Consider the following 23,198-nt stretch of genomic DNA (forward strand, 5'->3'; position numbering starts at 1 on the left):
TAATAGTTTGGAAAACCCTGATTCTAGAGGTATAGAAGATTCTAATTATATATATTTAAAATGTATTAATTAATCAATACGTCACTATCTTAAGCGTCAAAAATAAAAATAAATATAAGAGATTTAAGAAGTACGCTCACTGTACGCATTTTTGCATTATGCTATATCTTGATTTTTTACCGTGAATTTAATATTAAAAACATGATATCGTAACTTATTTAGTTAAAAGTTTATCTTTAGTTCACCGAAAACTTTCCACCAGAGATTATTGTAAAACAAAATTATTTTCATTTCCTTAAATTTAATTCAATAAACACATAAATAATTTTAACTCACTATTTAATCTACTCATGGTTAGTTTCGTAATCTAAACTTGACAATATGATTATTAATATTTTTCTAAAGTACGTATTTCTGTGCTCAGAGACAGATAGATAGATGATTATATTATAATCATCATAATATTATTATGTATACCTTCAGTGAATTTTCTGTTTACATTTTTTTGAAGAATGTGTTATTGCGTTGCCACATTTAGCTGAAACGTTTTTTATTTGACTTGAGATAACTTAGCGAGATTAATAGCATCGTCTCTATCCTATGTTACTCATAGATAATAATGGTAGAAATTAAAAAAAATATGTTATTATATTATTATCTTCGTATTTATTTTATTATTTTTTGATTACATATGTGAAAAATATTACTTTAAATATACCACATTACCGTAGAGTTCGATAGTTTTTGACAAAAAGCAAGATACAGTCGGAAAGTAATAAGCAAGTACAATCAGAAATAGTAATCATATTAGCCCTTTATAATTCCTGCAAACAGTGAGAAATAATATCTGCGAATAGTATAGATGGTTAAATTGAATGGTACTACGATAATTACTAGTAGATAGTTACCCATAAGTATATATATATACATCTACTTATGGATTGTATAATTAATATTGTTGCAGGTACATAATATTTAAACACATACTTTCCCTACATCACCCTCCACATGCTTTAGAAGGTATACTATGGTGTAAAGAACGAAAAAATCTCTTCAAATTAGTAATGGGACTAAATAACTTCTCAAAACCCTTGTTGGGAATAAGCTACTGGATTATATATAATGAAGTCTTGTGGAAACCACGGTCAAATACCGAATAAACTAACTGAAGATCAGACAAATATATTATGTAGCTCTTGTCTTTCAGCACCCTCACAGGTGTGTGGGAGCATATATATTTAAACATCATATTATTATTTATAAATATATACAATATGTTAAAACAATATTTAGTTAGCGCGATCTTTATCATTGGCACGACAACCCACAAAATATCGTGGCTGCCTGTAGAAAAAAAAAAATCAATCATCTCTTTCTGCTTAAGATGGTTTTTACTGCTTTATTACTCTGCGATTATGCGTCTGTTTATTTGTACTATAACTACATAATGTTATATCTCTCTTTCCTTCTTTTCTTTTATGGTATATTAAAGAACATAATTCAAGTACTAAATATTATTTATATGTGATAAGTAATTCCATAGAATATTTTGAAAAAGCCGAATGTGTTCATACATCGGAGTGTTGTACGGTCATCCCCCTGAGAGTTATATCCACAATAAACATACACCTACTATAAAGTACCACTTTATAAAACAAAGTTCTTTCTAGCTCGGGTCTAATCTTTAGGGCTTCTCGCAGACATCAAGCTGTGGACCTTTGGCCGCGAAACTTTTTCCTGGAATAGTGATCGCCCCTCGCTACGTTTTCCCCGTACAGGTTGATACAACTGCTCGGGGAGTTCCCAGCCCAGTACAATCCGGTAATGGCTTTTCTGCACTATAAGAGCATCTTATACGCTCGTTCGCTGGCACAATGTACCGCGGAATGTACACAGCCCGCCGCTTTTTTATATTTATTTTTCAAACGAGGCTTGAACATCAACTTGATGGCTTTTTCCATTTAATTGCATTTGTCGCGAGCATTTTCGGGACGTTCTTGTTTTTTTTCGTTGGATTGTAGAATATTTTGTCACCGATTTATGCCTCGCTGTAAAATGAAGTGACTATATTATTCGTAAATCGTTAACAGTTTATTTTTTGTTCGCGCAGCTTACGATGAGAGGTTTTTTTGTTAATATTTTGTATATAAGTAGAAATTTAGTGTACATAATAATTCATAAAAAGAGATATTTATGTCATAGAAATTTGTGTCATGGAAATATATCTAAAAAATTGTTAATACAAATAACTTTTTTTCGAGTCCATAAGATATCTAATCTAAATAATATTATAATTTAAATAGATTGAATACCCGTTACAATATGTACGTAAAAATGAAAAAAAAAACATATTATGCCTATTAAAAAGAAATAATAATTCTTAACTCTACATTATATGGAAACATAAGATATTGCGTAGGAGTAGCACATGGCTGTTCAAGGCAGAGAAGATTTTCGGCTAAACTTGTACTTAAAATAATCAGTACCATCATTTTAAGTAATAAGGTAAGAAATGTGGCGAGAAATAATTTAACTTAATTTTAGGGTTAAGTATTTGATTTTGTGATAGAATTAACAAAAAATTGACTCGTTTTACCGAATTATAAAATAAAACTCATTCTAGATCAAATTATATTATGGTGCATGTCGCTGACTATCACATGCCGTCACAGTAAGCTGCCGCTATGGAAAAAAAACTGTGTAATCTCGTTTTTCTTAGTGTTTAACATGTTCAGAATGATGCTCCCATCACATTTTGAACCTTTAATTAAAAGAACATTGTCAGTTAGCAAAATCTGCTGAAATCACCAGAACAACAATGAGGTCACCTCACGTTGAAATGCACTGCATCGATACCTGCATGACTCGATTAACGTTTTTATCATCTTCTATATGCCTACACTTTCAACTGTCATGTCAAAATCACATTTTTTTGTTTTAAGCGGTTGGTACTATGTATTTTCTATAAGAATGTTGTCTATTATCTATGGTCTGGAGGTTGAGTAATATTCAAAATATTATCTATGGATGTCATGTCGCAAGTAATTTTAAAGCACGTACCTACACGTAGAAACTGTTCAAATTAATTGAAATTACATTGAATAATTAATAATAATTCAAATCTATATATCGTCACTGTTCTGGCAGAAGACACTAATTCGAAAAAATGACATTTTGAGTTAGTTATACCAAAATGTTCCTTATTTCAAACTTTACCGTCTGGAAACCTTTTTAATAAATAAACAGTCTTTATTTTAAAGTCATCCTTTTTACGATTACTTAATAAACTCACATGATAGACCATTTTAACAACTTCAAAGTCAAATTACACAAAACTAGTATTCTCCAGTTAGTGTGTTCTGCCAGAACAGAAACGATATATAAAACAAAGCCGGGTTAGTTACACAACTTATAACTCAAGAACGGCTGGACCGATTTTTATGATCTTTGATTTGTTGGATTTGTCTTTGCCGGAATAGCAGAATAACATAAAAAGAATAATAAAACATCGGATAAATCACGGAAAAAATAAATTATGAAGAAAATTCATTTTCTAAAACATTTTGTATGGAACGGCTTTTGACTGATGTCGATGAATTTGAACGATGAACCTCGCGCATTCAAAAAGTAAGAAAATCACAAAAAAAAAAAATCCGTATACAACGCCATCTCTGATACATGACAGAAATAAGAAACGAACAAACAAAAGAAAGAAAGAATGATAGTCGAAATGTCTAACTGACAATGGTGTAGTGTACCAAACATTTCGTGCCTCATATCAACAGCTCAATTTGCTTTAAAACGATACTCATTGGGACATGACAATCGTTGTAGCAATTGTTTCTGCATCTCCAAGTCAGATACACACATTATTTGCTATCATTATTTCGACATGCTTTCCATCGAATCCACCTGAACTGTGGAACAAGTACAAGGATGACATGTCAGAAGACATTTTACATCGAATTCGTGTCAGTTCAGGCATAACCAGGCTTTGCTTTCGATCGAATACATGTGTTACCTCATGTGCGGCAATTTGTTAGTCAAGTTAGGAATGTCAATGCCACATCGTCGAATGAACGACGCTTTCAATCGAGAATTGTGATGCATTGAACCAATCAGTTCGAACAAATGTACCACTGTTGAACCCCTAACAGAAAGAAGTGTACGATTCGTTAATGAAGACAATTGATGATGGAAATGGTGGCCTATTTTTCCTCGACGCGCCCGGTGGAACTGGGAAGACATTCCTCATGTCATTGATTTTGGCTACTGTTTGTGCGAGATCCAAAAATGGTGTAGCAGTTGTTTCTTCTGGGATAGCGGCCACGTTGCTAGAAAAATGCCGAACGTCTCATTCAACGTTGAAATTGCCCTTTAACCTTCAAACGACTGAAAAACCGACATGCAACATTGCGAAACACTCAGCAATGGCCAAAGTTTTGGTAGCAAGTAAAATCATCACCTGGGATGAATGTACAATGGCGCACAAACGCGCATTGAAAGCACTCAATCGAACTATGAAAGACCTGCGCAATGACTCAAGAAGTTTTGGAGGCGCAATGATTCTATTATCTGGCGATTTCCGCCAAAAACTACCAGTCATTCCAAGATCGACCGCTGCCGATGAAATAAACGCTTGCCTCAAATCATCGACTCTGTGGCGCTATGTGAAGAAACTTTAGCTGACGACAAACATGCGAGTTGCATTGCTAAATGATCCATCTGCCAAATATTTATCCAAGCAATTGCTGACTATCGGTAACGGCCGTGTTCCTGTCGATGAATCGAACGGATTGATTTCGTTTCCGCTGAATTTTTGCAATTTCGTCTCAACTAAGGACGAACTCATCAACAAAGTGTTCCCGAACATCATTGCGAACCACAAAAATCACAATTGGTTGAGTAAATGAGCATTCTTGCGGCAAAGAACAAATATGTGGATCACTTAAACTTCACAATTCAAAATCAAATCGTTCGTCTACTACATTCCTTCAAATATATCGACTGTGTAACAAACGAAGACGAAGCAACCAACTATCCAACTGAATTTTTAAACTCATTGGATCTGCTTGGCTTGCCACCGCACAATTTACAACTGAAGGTTGGCTCAGTAGTCATCATGCTTTGAAATCTGAACCAACCTAAACTATGTAACGGAACGCGTTTGGTGGTGAGAAAACTCATGGACAATGTGATTCACATGACGATAAGCAAAAGAATGTTCAAAGGTGAGAAAGTTCTCATTCCGATAATTTCGATGATCACAACCGATATGCCATTCGAGTTTAAACGAATTAAATTTCCAATTTGCCTTGCATTCAAGATGACGATCAACAAATTACAAGGCCAATCCTTGAGTGTTTGTGGCCTCAATCTATAAAATGAATGTTTCTCTCACGGTCAATTGTACGTAGCATGTTCATGTGTCGGCAAACCATCTGCTTTGTTCGTTTTTGCACCTGAAAAGAAAACGAAAAATGTCGTATATCACAAGGTGCTTTAATGAAGAGAATCGACCCGAGTGCAACCCATCTAGCAAATAGTTTAACAGAAAGTAGTGCAACAATGGTACGCGAATCATTTAGATTCGCTTCAATAAAGCAAATGCCTTGCTGCCACGTGAATTACATTCTTTTTTTTCTTTTGACCATGTCCGATCCTAATAGGATCATATGGGCCTCCACAGAGTGGAGGTTTGTATTAACACATTTTATTTTTACGAAAAATGGATGTCAGCCACTTGCTCACTGTATTAGGATCATACTCTAAGTCATGCTCAAATTGAAAAACAATATGTGAACTTGCCAGACCCAGGATTCGAACCTGGGACCCTCGACACTATAGACTGGCGCTTAATCCACGCGGTCATCGTGGGTGTACAGTGTGTACAGTTCAATTTAATTAAAATACTTTTCATTTTGATTTGATTTTTGCACATTTATTAAACTTATTCATTTTAACTTAATAAAAACTGAATTTAATTCAGCTAATAAGTTAACACAAGATTATTGATTCTGAGGCGGTACGAAGTTCGCCGGGTCAGCTAGTTACTAATACATTATAGTTGGCACTCTTCATCAGTGTCATTCTTCAGTGAATTTACAGTGATAGTTATCGTTCAAAATATTCTGCAAAATGACGAAACCATAGACTAAATTTGTCGCCGCGACAGCGTGACAGTAGACGACATGCACCCCAATTTGCGCTTTAGAGTATCATTAATCCAAAACCATGAATTTAATTTTTATTATATACTAGACCAGCGCTCGGCAACGTATGCCACGCGTGCCACTAGGTGGCACGTGAAAGGATTTTTGGTGGCACGCCTCGAAAATGATGATTTATTAAAATGTTTGGTACTTTAAAAACTGTACCGTAATATTATGTGATAATAGACTGGTCGCCGTTTCACGAGCCGATAATTTTATCATCCAGAATTGAACCTCAAGAGAGTCACTAATGTTTAAATATTGTAATTTTTATGATGTTTTTATGTAGCGTGTATTATTATAGTCAAATAAAATTGTCTTACAATAGATTTACTAGTTTTATTTCAGTGGCACGCTGAGTGTCCAGTACTTCGAATTACCAGTTTTATGGCACGCGCATTTGGGTTGCCGACCACTGTACTAGACAATCGAAGATTTATAAATATATATTTTTTAAATAAACAAAAGAAAATACTATACTACTTAGTTACTCAGTAGAATGTAGTAACTAGAACAAATATTTGTAAAATCCGGCTTTTTTACGAAGCAAAAAAAATCATTAATTTAAAAAATTATATTTTTTGGATATTTTTTATAATAACTATCTTATTAAGTAATCCTTGTGTGTATTTTAATCTATATAGGTATTTAATTGTGGTGGAAAAAGATCAAATTTCAAATAAATAATAAATCAAGGTTTTACAGACACAATAAACCAAAGACTTGCCGCAAGGTTGAAAAGCTATGATACAAAGCCTCTCAAACTTTATTAGGGAATTGTGTTTTTTTATTATACAAGAAATATTATGGAGATAAAGCACAAAAACTACTGAAATAGTATATAAATTTGGGCAATATAATTTGCCAAATTTATATATCATATTTCTGGTATCTCAATTTCCGAGGTTATAAGGAAATTTTTCTCGAAAATAACTCACTTGCAACAATTATTGTCCAACGGTTAAATATAACAACTAAAGTCAGACAGAAATAGATGTTTGGTAAGGTGAGGTGTGGTTAGAGGGGCGAATGCGTACATCCAACCGTTGTCAACCTCATTTATTTGAAAAAAAAAATACAATTTGGTTGAAGACAAAATACTTTGAATACCACGCTTCAGCATCAGAACAAAGTAAAAAAAATACAAGGTCGCGCTATTAACCTCTGTCCAGCACGTTGTCTTCCATTTATATGGCACATTATACTTACTGGGTATAAGTAGATTACACTTATAGCAACGAGGGTGGGCATGGAAACGTCGGCCATGGTGATAAATTCCATGACGCTAGGTTACTGATGCTCGGAGCCTTTCACTCTCAGACAGCATTCGAAGTCCATGTTCTAGCTACATAAATCACTCTGTAAAAAAAAATATCAATAAATAATAACAAAGGGATTATATCTTTAGTGGTCTGGGAGAATACAAGATATTAAAAAGTAAAATTTAACTCATACAAATTAAACGCATCATAGAAAAATTTTGAAATTATCTCGTGGTTTTGTTATTGTAGTACCTAGGTACATTTAAATTTAAACTAATATTATTATTACAAATTATACTATTTTCCTTTTGTCTCCAGAGAATATTGTTCAGGAACGCTGGTTATTTCGTCGGGACGCCCACTCTGTTTATTAACTTATATCTGCGGCGGGAAGGAAGATAACGTGGAATTATTATTAGGTTTTGCGTAATTAAATCAGAAACAGTTCATATTTTAGTATAGAGGTGAGTTTTTGCCGCCATGACTCTATCTAGGTTATTATAATTATATTATTAAAAGTGTGTGAAGAAAGAATAATTGTGAAGATACTCTGAAGAAAGTTATTTAAATTATACATTTTTTTTAAATTCATGAGATTATGAGGCTGTTTAACTAATGTTTTTATAAAAGGTTTCAAATATTTGTAGCGCTGTAATAAAATGATATGTTTTTAAAATAGTGCCTGGTTCTATTGTATCACACGGTCACCATTTTAAAACTGATATCTTCTTATGATGGTGATGGCTACCATTCTTTACAGAGAGAATGTCGAAATTTTAAACAGTTCAAGATACTAAATATTGTAAAGAATCTTAGTTTGCACAATGGGCAATCTTTTGTTTGAAAAAAATGTCATTATGATGTCCTATATTTTTTCAACATACAACTTACTTAGTACCTATATTATAATATCCGGATAAAATAGTTTATATCATAAAAGAATTTATTTTAGACTTTTAATGAAAAATGAAGCCATATTTTGTTTGATGAGATATCCTTGGTGATATAATTTTAGGAAAATACTTAATTATTTGTTAATTTAATTGCACTTTTACGTTAACATTAAAATATAGTAAAATACATTTGGTGAAACTTTCTTTTAGAGTTTTCAATTGATTCGCGAGTATTGATACATTGCGATAGTTTGCAATGTAGGACACTTCCCATGATATACTATTTTGAAATAAGGCGGCTCTCGTGGTACAGTGCGTAAGGTGTTGGCCTTCCATCTGGGAGCTCTGAGTTCAATTGCGGTGAGGAAAAAATATATTTATGCGATTTTTCAAAATTACCAAAACCACCTTGTACAAAAGAGCAAGGGCATTGTTATTAATAATGTTAAAAAATATATATAATATACAAAATAATTAAGAAGAAATATTCTTTGTTTATAAAAGAAGGTTTTATAATGGAACGCGATTTTATACGACTGCCTCTATTTCACCATTTGCATGCCTTTATTTAATAATATTTTTGTCGATACAGATAATTATATTTATAGTCCTAATATTGTAGCTGATAATAATTATTGGAAACCGACTTTTTTCGCACGAGTAATACTTTCCCGTGTGGCAACTGAAAACATCGCTTGCGCGACATCAGTTGGCTTTCTTTGTACCTCTCGGCCTCAGCAGTTCGTGTCTCATTTTTGTCTGCAATATTTTTACTTACATGCAACCTGCTACATAAAATTTAGTGTCCAATTAATTAAGTAAATATCGTAGACTTCTTTGAGATAATAAATGTGTAAACTTAAAGCTTGTGTCACGATTTGATAGGTTATTTTTTTTTACCTAACATGATCATGTCCGATCCTAATATATGAGCACAATATGGGCCTTTACAGAGTGGAGGTTTGTAATAACAGATTTTGTTTTTACGAGAAATGGATATTAGCCACTTTTTCAACCTATTAGGTTCATACTCTGACTCCAATCACTAATTTAAAAACATTATGTGTACTTGCCAGACGCTGGATTCGGACCTGGGACCCACGACGTTATAGGTCGACGCTATATAGATATATAGTTAATAAATTATTATGAAAATAGTACCTAGTCTCACTTGATATTAAATTGATGATAAGGAGTAACCACTAATTATAACAAAATATAGAGGTCTCTTCAGCATAACTCGTCTAATGTCATTACTCATTATTTTCCGCTCTCATTTGCTACGCTGATAATGACGTCATAACCGTCTGCGATCATATCACTATCGGTTAACAATTTTGGTTAGCTAACAAGGCGGCATGTCTGGCGGTCGGTGTCGTTGATTAAGGGCCACCCTACACTTGAAGTGTGTCCGGTGGCTTTTGATCCGTGATTCATTATCATTGCCGCAGACCACAGCAGGCTTATCGCTCCCAAAGCATTATTCCTGCATGGCATTGTATGGACGGTGTGCCTGCGCCAGACAATGGACCGCGGGCCGAGCTGGGATCCGGCTCGACCTGCCGGGAAACGCGACGCGACTTCGCGATTGTAGTTCCCTTATCAATATATGTATATCGGCTGCCCTCTGCAGCCAGGTCAGTTTATTAAACGTGTCGTGTATAATTATTATCATGATGGATTTTAAATGAAAATAATACAATATTATATAATGAGTTTTGGTTCACGGCAATGAAGTGGTGGTTGTAGGTAGGTATGCATTTAATTACTAATTTACCCACAATATTTGATACAATTTATAAATAAACCACGTTATTTGATTGTTGATTGATAATCATCGTTGTTATCCTATATTTAGTACATACTAAACACCTACGTATATGATGATAATTGAAAATATCTTACCATATGTTCTCCTAAGAGGGTTATAATATGATCAAAGTAGAGTTAATGGTATTAAAACATTTTTATACAATAAATAATAATAAGTCATTCGCACAATCCGTTGGGCCTTTACATTTGATCAAATATACATAAAACAACTTTATATGGATACTTATTTACTTCAGCCTGCTACGTTCCAATATTGGGGCATAGGGCGCTTTTGTAGTTCTGCTGTAGGATGAGGGAGGGTAGGCCATGGTGATGGAATCTCTGAGTGCCACAATGTCGTACTATCTTGAGGAATCCGGAACACATCCCAGCGTTGTATAACGTATTTTCGTCACTACTTAAATCACCGAGTGCTGATGTGACTGCTCATAAATTTGTATTGTTTGTAAGGTGTTCATACCAATGTAACCCTAAGTTTCGATGGAAACATCGATTCTTAAAGCTCAAAAGTCAAGACCTTTGGATCCTATTAAGATGCTATGTCTCACAGCCTTACAGAAATACAGGTAGCATGCACGCGTTGAACAAACGGCATTTTGACGTAATATAATACAGCCTTTACCTCTACGCGACTCCAAGTTAGCTGAATGCAGACCTCATTGAATCAATGGTAACTGTGGTTACCAGCTCGACAGACAAACCTGAAACCCGTACATATAAGTATTTTTAAAACTGTTAAATATCACATGGGAACCAATATCTTCGAAAAGAATGTAATTGACCCAAAGTTTACTAGCAGACTGAAGATTAAGAATGCAGCATTCTGCATGCCGAAGAGACTATTCGTGTTCAAAGTAGGTAAAACCAATAGTTTTATATAAATGGGAATCATGTTGCTGGACGAAAAAACAATAAAACGCTATTCAAATATTTCAACATAAAATTCTCCGAAAAATACTGGAACTGGCCAAAGAAAACAAATGTTTTCATATTCAATTCGAGGTTGTAGAGAAATTTAAGTGTAATATAATTAATATCTAGACAACAAAGGCGAATAGAATATCGGCCTCTAGGTCACACCCGGAACTATACCGCTTATACCAAGATTCAAAACTCTCCAACTTCATAAAACTCCAGAGGCTAAACTGGGCAGGCCATGTCCATCGCATGCCTGAGTCACGGATACCGAAGAAGATCCTCGAAGAAAACCCAGGGGGGAAAAGGCCAATGGGAAAGCCAAACAACATTACAAAAGATGCCAACCAGCTGCTAAAAATCATGAACTGGAAAAGACGTGCGGAGGACCGTTCCGGCTGGAGGACGGCGGTGGAGGAGGCCAGGGTTCGACTTGAGCTATAGCGTCATCGAAGAAGAAGAAGGTCACTCCCGGAGCAGATTTATTGACTTCAAGGATATAAAGTGGCTGAAATAGAGAGAGATACCTGAAGGAAGATCATGCGTAGCACTAGTCTAAGAATAAAAATATACCCTCTCTTAATCGAAATAAAACACAATATAATTATAATAGGTATCCACATAATAAAATGGCTAGCGAATCAGATTATGTACCATATTGTTATAATAGTGTTCATAATAATAATAGTAATGTCATTAAACTCGTTAACGTCACTAACGATACGAACTATATTATAAGTATTGTGTTGTATTATACTTTATAGGAATGGTGACTATTTGCCAAAATTTGGGTTAATTTCCAATATAGTGACAATTACCCCAATAATAAAAATGTGCAATTAAAATAATATTACATTATTTTTAATTTACTCAAACCAAAAATCGGTAAAAAAAATAATACAATTAATCAACGGCAACGATAAAAGGTTTCTTTTTGGATTATATCATCGTATCGTAACAGTTACTTTGTAATACGAATGTTGTCACCCTTTTTTTACTATTCCGTTGTTGACTTTTATAAAAAAGTGTCCATTTTATCAAGGCACCCCTTTTATAATGTGCCCCCTTGAGTATACTAACCCCCAGACTGCCAAGACGGAGGGCAGGAGAGGCGGTAGTGTTGCCAGGGTGTGAGAGGAGCAGGACTTTGCATTCTGCGTCGTATCACTGAGATAGATTAAAACCGAGAACGAGAATGGAATAATTATAAAATACCCTCATTAATAAAATGCCACGCTTGCAAATGGCTCTCTAGCTCAAAAAACATTTGTAATATACAAAATTCTGTCAAATTAAAAAAAAAATGCAGGTAAACTCAGTTTACAGTGTTTCTTAATAATTTTATTCTTTAATTCTCTATTCGATTATTATAACTTAAAGTTTCTATTTGAATAAATTATATCATTTTTTTTAATTGATACTATTTTGGAAGTATATTTTACTACAGTAGTATTTTAAAAACTGTGTTACGCGTACCCTTGGGCATACGCGAATGATTTTAATGGTCACGCGAGTAAATGTTTTTCTCAAAAATGCTGCATATAATAAAACAATGTGTTGAATACGAAATGATTCTGAAAGATAGAAAAAAACATTATAAAACGTGAGGTACAACTATTACTATGAATAATAGTGCACTCTGTAATGCTCCAACATCAGATGATATGGTTAGCACAAGGTTGCGCCATTTCCTTTGGTATACCGATACGTCTTGCGCCTTCTGCGTTGTGAGATATCTAGCAGATAGATCGCCTTTATAGTACCACTGCAGGATAAAGGAGGGTTGGTCATGGCGACGAAATCCTTGAGGATGTGCCGCAATAGTAAGGAGTATTGCACACTCCCTTGATATCTGGAGCACAATGTAGCGCCTTTTTGTGACTACATCACTTAGCTCACAAAATTGAGTATCTGTAAGCAATCCTACCAACGAAGAGCACAGACCCAATATTCAACGCAAACATCGATACCCACAGCCAATGACATTATTAATGGACGACGCACTCAATACAGTAGCTAGTATAGGTAGACGTCACGCAATTTCCATTATGTGATATCACGCATCGGGAATTTATAGCAATATCACCTTTATTGTAATGGCGTTAGAACAGTGTTTCTAATGTCAATGTTCATTTGAACGAACCCGTTCGAACCGAACGATTCGGCAGACCCAACAAAAAGCATCAGGAATTTATAGCAATATCACCTTTATTGTAATGGCGTCAGAACAGAATATGCCATTCGGCAGACCCGACAATAAAGTGAGTGTCATTTTCTTTTCCAGATGATTCGTCCATATTAATGTTATTGCACACAGCTCAAAAATAGAGACGCTGTCGGCCCTGATAAGATGACGTCATGATGTCTCACGGCCACACAAGAAAAGTAAGGTAGGTACGTCATTAAAATCTATGCTTGCGTGCTGTATATTTGAGAAACACTAGCCTAAACTTTAGAATATTATATAATTATCTATAAGTATAAAAAAATAATTTTCATGAAATATTTTATAAAACTGAAAACTTTTAATAAACTATAAATAATTTTAAAGTCTTAACTTGCAATAGTAATAACAATTGTAAATAATTGTTTTTTTTATTTATTAAAATTGAGTTTAATATTTGTATATTATTTTTGTAGTCGTTTTGTAGAACTGTTATGGTGTTCTTTCTAATATGTAATTTTTAATATATTTTTATGAAAAATTATGACCTTTATTCTACATATAACATAATACAGTATTGAAAAAAAAATATTTTTTTTGATACCGTTTGAGGAGTGGTTGTTAGAGTGGACGTTATGAAGTCGTGGTTTGCGGGATCGACCCCGCGGCTGGACACAAACAACGCATGTTGTTTTTTCAGAATTTGTTTGATCAATGAGATCAGTGTAAGGACCCAATAGGTTGAATGAATGACTAACAACCATTCCCCGTCAAAATCAATGTTACTTCCACTTCGTGGTCGCTCATGACTTATATGATTCGTTTAGGAGCGAACATTTATAGTCATTTACTTTACTTATTTTGACACTTTATTTATACTTACTATAAATACATACGTATAAATCGAACTTATATGTATGAAGATGATAGAAAAAGTCAAAACACAATTATATTTAAACAATTAAATAATAAAAATGGTACTTTTGTCATTGTAGATAAAATAAAACTCATATTTTATTTTATAAAAACAATAGATTTTTATGAATCATTTGTAGGTAGGTACTTATTTAGATATTTCTTGCACCAAATAAATTTATATTTCAGTATTATTTTTTGCATAAAATTGTGAAATAATAATTGAAGCGACGCTCTTTTAACCACAAACATCGGAACCATTAACATGTAAGGCGATGGGATGACTAAGCAATTATGATGGACTTTAAAACTAATCTTCAAGCGGCAAGAGACTTGAAGTTCTTTACCAAAGAAGACGAGGGAAAAGACTGAGTGCGAACATTATATTTTGCGTCTTCCGTCTATAAAACAGTGACTGGAGTATAAATTCCGGATAGAAAGTTCAGGCTAATTAACATGGAAGTTTAATTGAAATTTATACTTTTGACTTTGAGCGCTGGGCATAATTATACTGAGTCTATGGCTTTCGAAACCCCAGGTGAGAGTCCTTTAGAAATTTAATCACGTTTCTAAAAAGCATCAACCATACACTTTTACTTGAGGGTAAGGGCTACGATGACTTGCGGAAATATTATATTCATATGCTAAGATTATAATATAATTAACAATGATGAAACACGAATTTGCCTAATTTTATTAGGTACTCGAGTATATAATAGTATTATTGCGCTTTATATGTATAACATATTCTGCAGGCACAGATATTATAATTAAATTAATATTTATTTTATTTACAATAACACATTTAAAGAAAATGACATGTATACACCAATCATTATTCATTCAGATAATATTACCCATTATCTAAAAGTATATAATATACAGGTAAAATCACATGTCCCACATTATTTAGATAATTAAAAAAATGATTGAAATAGAAGGGCTGTCATGAAAGGGGAAACATATGGAGCTTACAATTAAATAATTAATAATTCATAATATCAAAACACATAAAAAATTATTTGAAGACGAAGATAAACTTTCAATTTAGAAAAACGTAATAAAATGCGAATTCGTTAAGATATTCCATCTTATTATAACATATTATTCTATGGTTATATTAATTTCTCATTACAGTTTAGTTTATTAAGTTTTCTCTAATGTAGTGAATATATTTTTGAATAATTGAATAAATAATGTTAATGAATTAATTATTTAATCTATAGTGTGTTCAAAATAATCTCCATCACCTTTTAAATACTTTTCAGCTCTGTACCTAGTTCCATGGTATTTGAATACGTTAAAACACATTTTATTGTAACTTTACTGCATTTCAATTTTTTTAAATGTCTCATGGACGCTTATGGTAGAAAAGATACTTTAAATGAATCCATAGGAAGAAATCGAGAAGTATGAGATTTTGGTTTTTTTAGTGGCAATTATTTAGGAGGACTTCGTCCTCCATTAATGTTGTGAAAAATTATATTTAGTAATTTACATGCAAGTAATCATTAGTATTATAATGGTTGACCGGTGAATTGGATATTGGTGTCCATTCTGTTCGTTAAATTATTCTGTAACTGATCTATGTGTAACAATAGATTTTTTATGATATACGCATACATAGATCATCTCGATTTTAGTCATCGCAATAGAGTCTACTTAAAGAAGTTGCAACATCATTAGAAAAGGGGAAATGGAGTAAGTCTATTCTACCATCAGCACGAGAAGTGCCCTGGTTTGTAGAATCTTCTTTGACGAGGAATGAGCTTTAGTTAATACTGAGGCTAAGAACAGGGCACACAATGGGCAAAAGATTTGATGTCCTCATGGGAAGAAGCAAATCGCAGCTCTTCGATGAATGTCATGTTTTAGAGGACATTGTACATCACTGCAATGCCCCAAATATGAAATTCACAGAGTACAGCTGCGAATTGCGGATATCTATGAGAATGTCGACGAATTGAAGGGTGTCCTGGCAGTGGGAAAGATGGAAGAGCTAGGCAAAATTGTAAAGTTATTTAACAGAATAGGAATGAGGACCTGATCGACGGATCCCCTTCTAGAAATGAAGAAGCGATATGACAGCAAGTCGCAGTCAAAAAAAAAATTGCATTCTTTTCATTCCGTCCTTGATTCGGCCTTTAAGCAACGTATGACCTTTTACTCATTTACTGCAGTTACTCAGATCTTGAACCCATGTGAACCTATTTATATTACCTTCTTTGAGAGTATTTTTAAGACCAGTTGCTAATATGAGATGGGTGCTGCTTAAAAACAGTTTTATCTGGTGAGAGGAACCATTTGAAGTCATAAATAAGTGAAAAAGTGGGATCTATCATCGCGACAGTATTTTAAATTGTAAGGAATTATTAAATGTTCAAATAGTTTGTAGCGATTTCATCTATTGTAGATTCACAGTTTGAATACTGTGTTATTACAATGTTACATACTTTAAAACACATTTTTTTTGAATAGCTACATACGCCATACAGTAATTTACACAGTAATGCATCGAAGAATTATTGAATGCAAATTATAATTTTTCTATGTATTAGCGCCATTGACATGTCAGTGTTTAGTAGGCATATTATAAGGATTGTTCAGTTTTTACTTAACTTTAATAATAATTATAACGTACACTTCAATCAGGCCCACACACTAGGGGGTAGGGTTTCGGGTCTAGACCCCACTCCCCAGGAACAAAAAAATACAGATTATTGAGGTGAATGGAATAATACTTCTTCTTCTACGTCGGAATTTTATGACTGAGGATTATTTAGGCGTTGAAAAGGCCTTTTAAAAGTATTGGCTCTGCTCACATAGCATTGTACAGAAGAACCGTGACACTCATGAATTGGTGCCAACCATCTGAGGCATCAAGGGTTTACTTTAATATTTTCCAACAAACTAAAAGACAAAACAGCGCGGATGACACAAACGGCCACTAATGACACTAATAAATTTACTGTTAGGCAACGCCACATTCGATATGGATGCCATACTATAATAATCGCTATAACTCGTAGGTGAGCTCTTTAGTTATAGTTTCAGGCTAAGTGTTCATAGCTAGAACAAAAAATTGAGTGTCTGGGTATGAGGAACGTATCCTGAAAAGTTAATGGTTAAATCTAGTAGGTATGTGGGATAAATTCTGAAGTCAGTGGCACCTGGTAGATTTTGTTAACCCCCCCTTACTTCCTGCCGTATAAAAAATAAAATATTATGGATATTTTTTCGAAATATATTGATTTCGAAATATATATATTGTATTAGATCATACCTTTTGCTGTAAAAATATTATACGTCCAAATAGGATATTTGAGTAAATGATTTTCAATCGATTCTAATCATTTGGATATTTTTTTCTTAAAAAAATATAACGTCATCTTTGAACTATAATTTTAATAAATAATAAAAGAAGTAATTATCATGTTTCAAAATATTATCAATCTAAAAACATATTTGTAATGAATATTTTCAGGTTGATACAAAACAACATGAACTGTTTAATAAATCCCATTTCAAATAAATATCACCATGCTGAAAAGTGTAATTCAGCTTTTCCGAAACCCTAATTAAAGTATTTGCTGTAAGCAATGACAACTTAATCACAAAACAAATAAGAACGCGGCTAAGAAGTAAAGACTTCGCCTTAGAGATGGCGCGCCGCAAGCTTACCACAAGGAAACGATGACTGAATATATTAGGCAACTTTATTTAGTTTCTCGCTGTTCCGTGGAGAAAGCTTTGCTATATGTAAATAAGGAAGAAAACCAAAGACAGCTTCTCTTTAAGGCAATGTTTCATTTAAGCCGCGAGAACCGCATTCAGTGCGCTATGTATCATGCATATACCAATTAACGTAGCTGCGACAAAATTTTCAACTAGCGAAATACAAACATTTTAAATGTGCACATCTTTAATTGCGATGAGATTTATTCAACAAAGATTCTTGTCTGAGGGTTTTAAATGAACTAATAGAAAACTCAAGAGGCTGCATTGTGACTTAGTTTTATTTTCTTTCTTCGTTAAATACAATATACTTCTGTTTTCTACATACTATAATATATTATATCGCATATTATAACATAAAACATAGTATAGATTGGAGTAATATATTTTCTAAATATGAGATATTTGTGAAATTAAAAAAATATTTTTTTTTCGACCATGTCCAATCCTAATAGGATCATATGGGCCTCCACAGAGTAGAGGTTTGTATTAACAGATTTTGTTTTTACGAGAAATGGATGTCAACCACTTGCTCAACCTATTAGGTCCATAAACTCACACAAAAATTGAAAAACAATATGGGTACTTGCCACTCTTGCCAGACCCAGGATTCGAACCTGGGACCCACGGCGTGATAGTCTAACGCCTAAGCCGCTCGGCCACCGTGGGGTGTGAAAAAAAAAATTTTTTTAATTTCACAAATATCTAAAAAAAAATATTTAAAACTCTTCTTTACTAGAAAATAAATCATTTCAAAAAATATCAAAATATACATATTTAAAAAAAGTTAGACCGAGTGAGACTCGAAATATCTTTCAGTTTACGGGTAAGTGTAGTTCTGCAGTTATTGGAAATAATTCGCATGAACCGATAGCATAAAAGTTAGAGTTAAACCTTTTTCTAGAAATGTTCTGATAGGTACCTATGTTTCTGAGATTTTTCAAGATTATTAATTTTTTATAATAAAAAATCTATCATTCTTATACTGTGCATATATTCAGTATTGAATAAATTTATTAATACATAATTATTGATTTTACAGCATTATAATAACGTTTGTAATAAAAACCAGAAAATTAACTTATAATATCCTTATAACTGAGGTTGAATTTATGCTTCGTACAATTCCATTTTACAAAAATATTGTGTAAATTATATTAAATTCTACATGTTGTTTTATCAATCGATATTATTTCGGTTGTAATACCTTAATGAAGAAAGTGGTAAAAATATGATAAGATTAGGTAACGACTCTATAGGTTTTAGGCAATATTTTCTTTTGGCACGAGGCATATTCCTAAATTATTGATGCCAGCATACATTTTATACTAATTCACAATAATTTAGATAGTATAATAATATTATACTATTATTATATCATTGTACGTTCTGAATGGGCTTTCCACTCAATAATGTGAAAAATAAAATTATCATGATTCGTTATAATTGGCTATATAATAGTCTTGACATCCTTTAGAAACCTTTTGTATTCCATACAATCCATCGCTACCGGTAAAAATATCTTATTTAGTTAGCTTCATAGAGCTAATTTGCTGTAAACTAATATTTTCTTAAAAATTTTTAGGTATAGTGAATTTATTATTCGAGGCATCATCTATCTGTTTATTTTATCATAAAAAATGGGAAAATTATGACAAACACGATAACTATTTTTGAAAAATATTAGTGTACGTCACGATAAAAAAAACAAAAAGTATTTTAGAAGTAAGTTTATTAAGCTTCTTAGTAGCCTTACAGATTATGTCAAACAAAATTAATGATCCAAAACGTACGTCATTTTGACGTAAAAATATTGTTTTTTTATTGTTATTAATGGAAAAGCTACGTGCAATTTTCCCAAGGGACAAAATCTTCTGCCAAGACTGAAAGTAAAGAAAGTGTGTCAAAAAGGAAACGGGGGTTTGTTTAGAGAATCTACAAAAAGGAATAAAAAATAACATCGCACATCTCTCCATCATGATACCCACTTTTTGTGTTGATTTGAATATATCCACATACGTTTTAATTTATTATCGCTTCTTTTTATTCTGAAATACGAATACGTAACGGCAGTATGTTGGATTGTGAAATGGTTTAAAAGATATCAAGTTTCATACAATTTATGATGATATATTATGAAATTGAAAAACAAAACACTTATTTGTATTAATATTATAAAAAAATGTTTTCAAGAAATGGTTATTGTAGTAACGTGTGAATACAAATAACATTTTGTTCTTAGACATCAAAAGATTAACAAACAAGTATAATAATTATGGTATTAAATAGTTGCCCTTGAGTGCATATAAATCAGTATATTTGTCTAGTATAATAATACTTCATAACAATTACCTACTTTAAAACAAACCATTAGTTTAGCAATATAATCAATTAATATAGCATTTATGTGCTAAGAAATGTCATCACATTTCTTTTAATACAATAATATGGATGTTAATATCCACTAAATTGACCACCTTCAGGGAGAAGGCTGAAACCGGTTCTGACCGTCTTATAACAAAGAGTTGGCAGAAACACACAAATAAATATTAATATTATTTTTTATAAATGTCCAAAACTTGGCATATAATATCAACTAACCTTGTTTGGGAATGTTTTACCAGTGAGCCATTTCCGAAAAAGTCACACTGGCACTTGGTATTGGGAGGGGATGGCAATTAAAAGATGTTATCGTCACTCGCTGTTACCTTATAATTGCAGCTAACGTCGGTTGGGAGTTCGCTCCTTGCAGTGCGGGCCGCATTTTATTTCTCTAATTTAAAGAAAACTATTATAGACTGTACGCTGCCTGTCTTAATCTTTCAAATATAAACCATTCTCCGCTCAACTTTTTGATTATTGGACACATATTCTTCAACTTTAACATAACATACTCTATAATAGAGCTTCCCAATCGTTGTGTTAGGGTGTATGAGTAAGATATTGTTGCGGCTCTGTCTATTTAACATTATTTCTAACATAAACTGATAATAAACATAAGTGTCTTCCGTCATACTATTAATTTTTATGATAAATACCTACATCTGTCTACATTAGTAGTAAGGTAGCAGGCGATTATACAAAGCCTACCTTCTTAATAAAAATAGTTTTTAATAACCTAAATATATTTCAAAGGTAAAAAACTACTAACAAAAATATCTGTAGGAGTATTTAATTTAGGATTAACCTACATAGATACATTGTATCGAAGTCTATCGAAGCATCTACTAACACACGTAAACATTTTCTTAGTATTTTGATACTATTTGTACTTGACGTATTTGCACTGTCTGGTTAATTGTATGAAACGAGTTGAGCTTCGAAAAAGAACACTTTCCTTTGTGCATATTGTATATGACTATTTTTTTAGCCCATGGCGATAGATTGGATAAAAAATCCAATTAATGAGGCCGTAGAATTTTTATCACTCGCTCGATTTGTGGTTGGGCTTAAAACAAACCTCAAATTCGAGTCCCGTAAATAATGCTGTCCCTGCCTCAGCCTTCCTCAGGTTGATTCAACATGAACCTTATGATGCTGGTCTACACTTGGGTTTCTTCTAACATAGTGTTGTTATATACTATTTTGAAAAATATTACACGTGGTTATTTTTTCAGGTTAATATTAGGCACTCAAAAAGGTGATAGATATTATGTAATTATTCTTCAGTATGCTGTTAAAATTTTACAACTTGAATAGTTTGCCGTGACACAAAAGTAATTGAGAAGAACTTCTCTATAGATTCTGTAAAAGTCAGGCTAATGTAATAAAATAAATTAATATACAACTAGTATTTGTTATAATGGAATCTAAAAATATAGATCACTTGTGGATTTTTATGTTATATTTTATTATAATCTGTAAAATTATTTATTTTCTGTTTTTGTGTTTAAAGCAACGTTTTTTTTTATCTAGCGCCTTTACAGTACACGAGATCCATTAGCTAATACCTTTCGGATTAAAATGAACAAAAAAAATATGAAAATATCGTAAAATACCTGGCCTTGTGTCAGTGGCGTGGTCTGGAGTGTATTTAATGCGCGAAAATGACAGACACCCTTGACAGCTAGAGGATCAGATGTCAAAACATTACTTGAGGATATAAGTTGGAAAATGAGTAACCTCCACGTTTAATATTTCTATATCTGATAGGAATCCTGTTATTAAAGTATATTTCATTAAATATTAAATCTAGCTTCGTCAGTTTGTAAAATTGGATTAACATAAATATTTGGTTGCAAAGTCACTTTCAAATAGGAAATTATTTTTATAGTTTACATATTTTAGGTAATTCAATTTAACTTTTTGTATATCTAATTGCGTAATAATTTTGTAAAGTAAATAATTATACCTACAATTAATAAAAATATTCTTTTTTCAATACTGGATATTATAATATTTACATAATATATAGAAGATTTAAAAATGTTAGATTATAATTAATTAATTTACCTATACATATTAGAAAGCATAGAAATTAATTTGAGCCGAGTACCTATGATTAGATCTCATATATTATCTTGTGTGAGTAAAGTGAGTGTTTGTAGTTTTTAAGTTGCTGTTCCATCTATAAGTCATACTACATTCATAATAATTATTTGCAAGTCTATTAACGTCATTAATAGACTTGATTTTTAAGTCACCTGTAATAATCCTGCTCGTAATATCACTTTCTTTACTAATTATACAATTGGTTTCTCTTAATAACTTAACTAATAACGGTTATCGTAGGTAGTTTGATAGTTTAAACTTAAATAATAACAGCAGTTATTTTCAAAGTAAAAAATGTATCTCGAATTCCATTTGTTTAAAGACTTTTTCTGAGGTTTTTTCTTGAGGCTATTTTAAAATTATGCAGGTACCTGTATTTAGGAATACTACTTGCAATCACTAAGGATCACAGTATTTGTTTTTGCTATTATATAGAAATTTATGGGGATGACTGAGTTTGCGTACAGGCACAAACTAAGCAAGTAAATACCTATATACTAATCTCTAAAAATGAGACTATTTTAAAAAAGATTATTGTGGAAGAAAGAATAAGAATTCTAGAGGTATCCCAGATGACACGTAGGGTACAAATTTAGTGGGCTTATCATATTACCACTGGGGAGGCTTTAAGACCAGAAAATTAACCAATAGCTACCACCAAACGTGAAAAAGCTATAATTATAGTTCAACCATGTTTTACCTAATGACATATGGTTTATTCCAGTTCATAATTTAAAGGAGAAGGCAGATAAAATAAAATTTCATTTGTTAAGAAACT

The sequence above is a fragment of the Rhyacophila brunnea genome, unplaced genomic scaffold, assembly GCF_057557595.1.
Source record: "Rhyacophila brunnea isolate RB1 unplaced genomic scaffold, BYU_Rbru_1.0 scaffold_3, whole genome shotgun sequence".
NCBI lineage: Eukaryota > Metazoa > Arthropoda > Insecta > Trichoptera > Rhyacophilidae > Rhyacophila > Rhyacophila brunnea.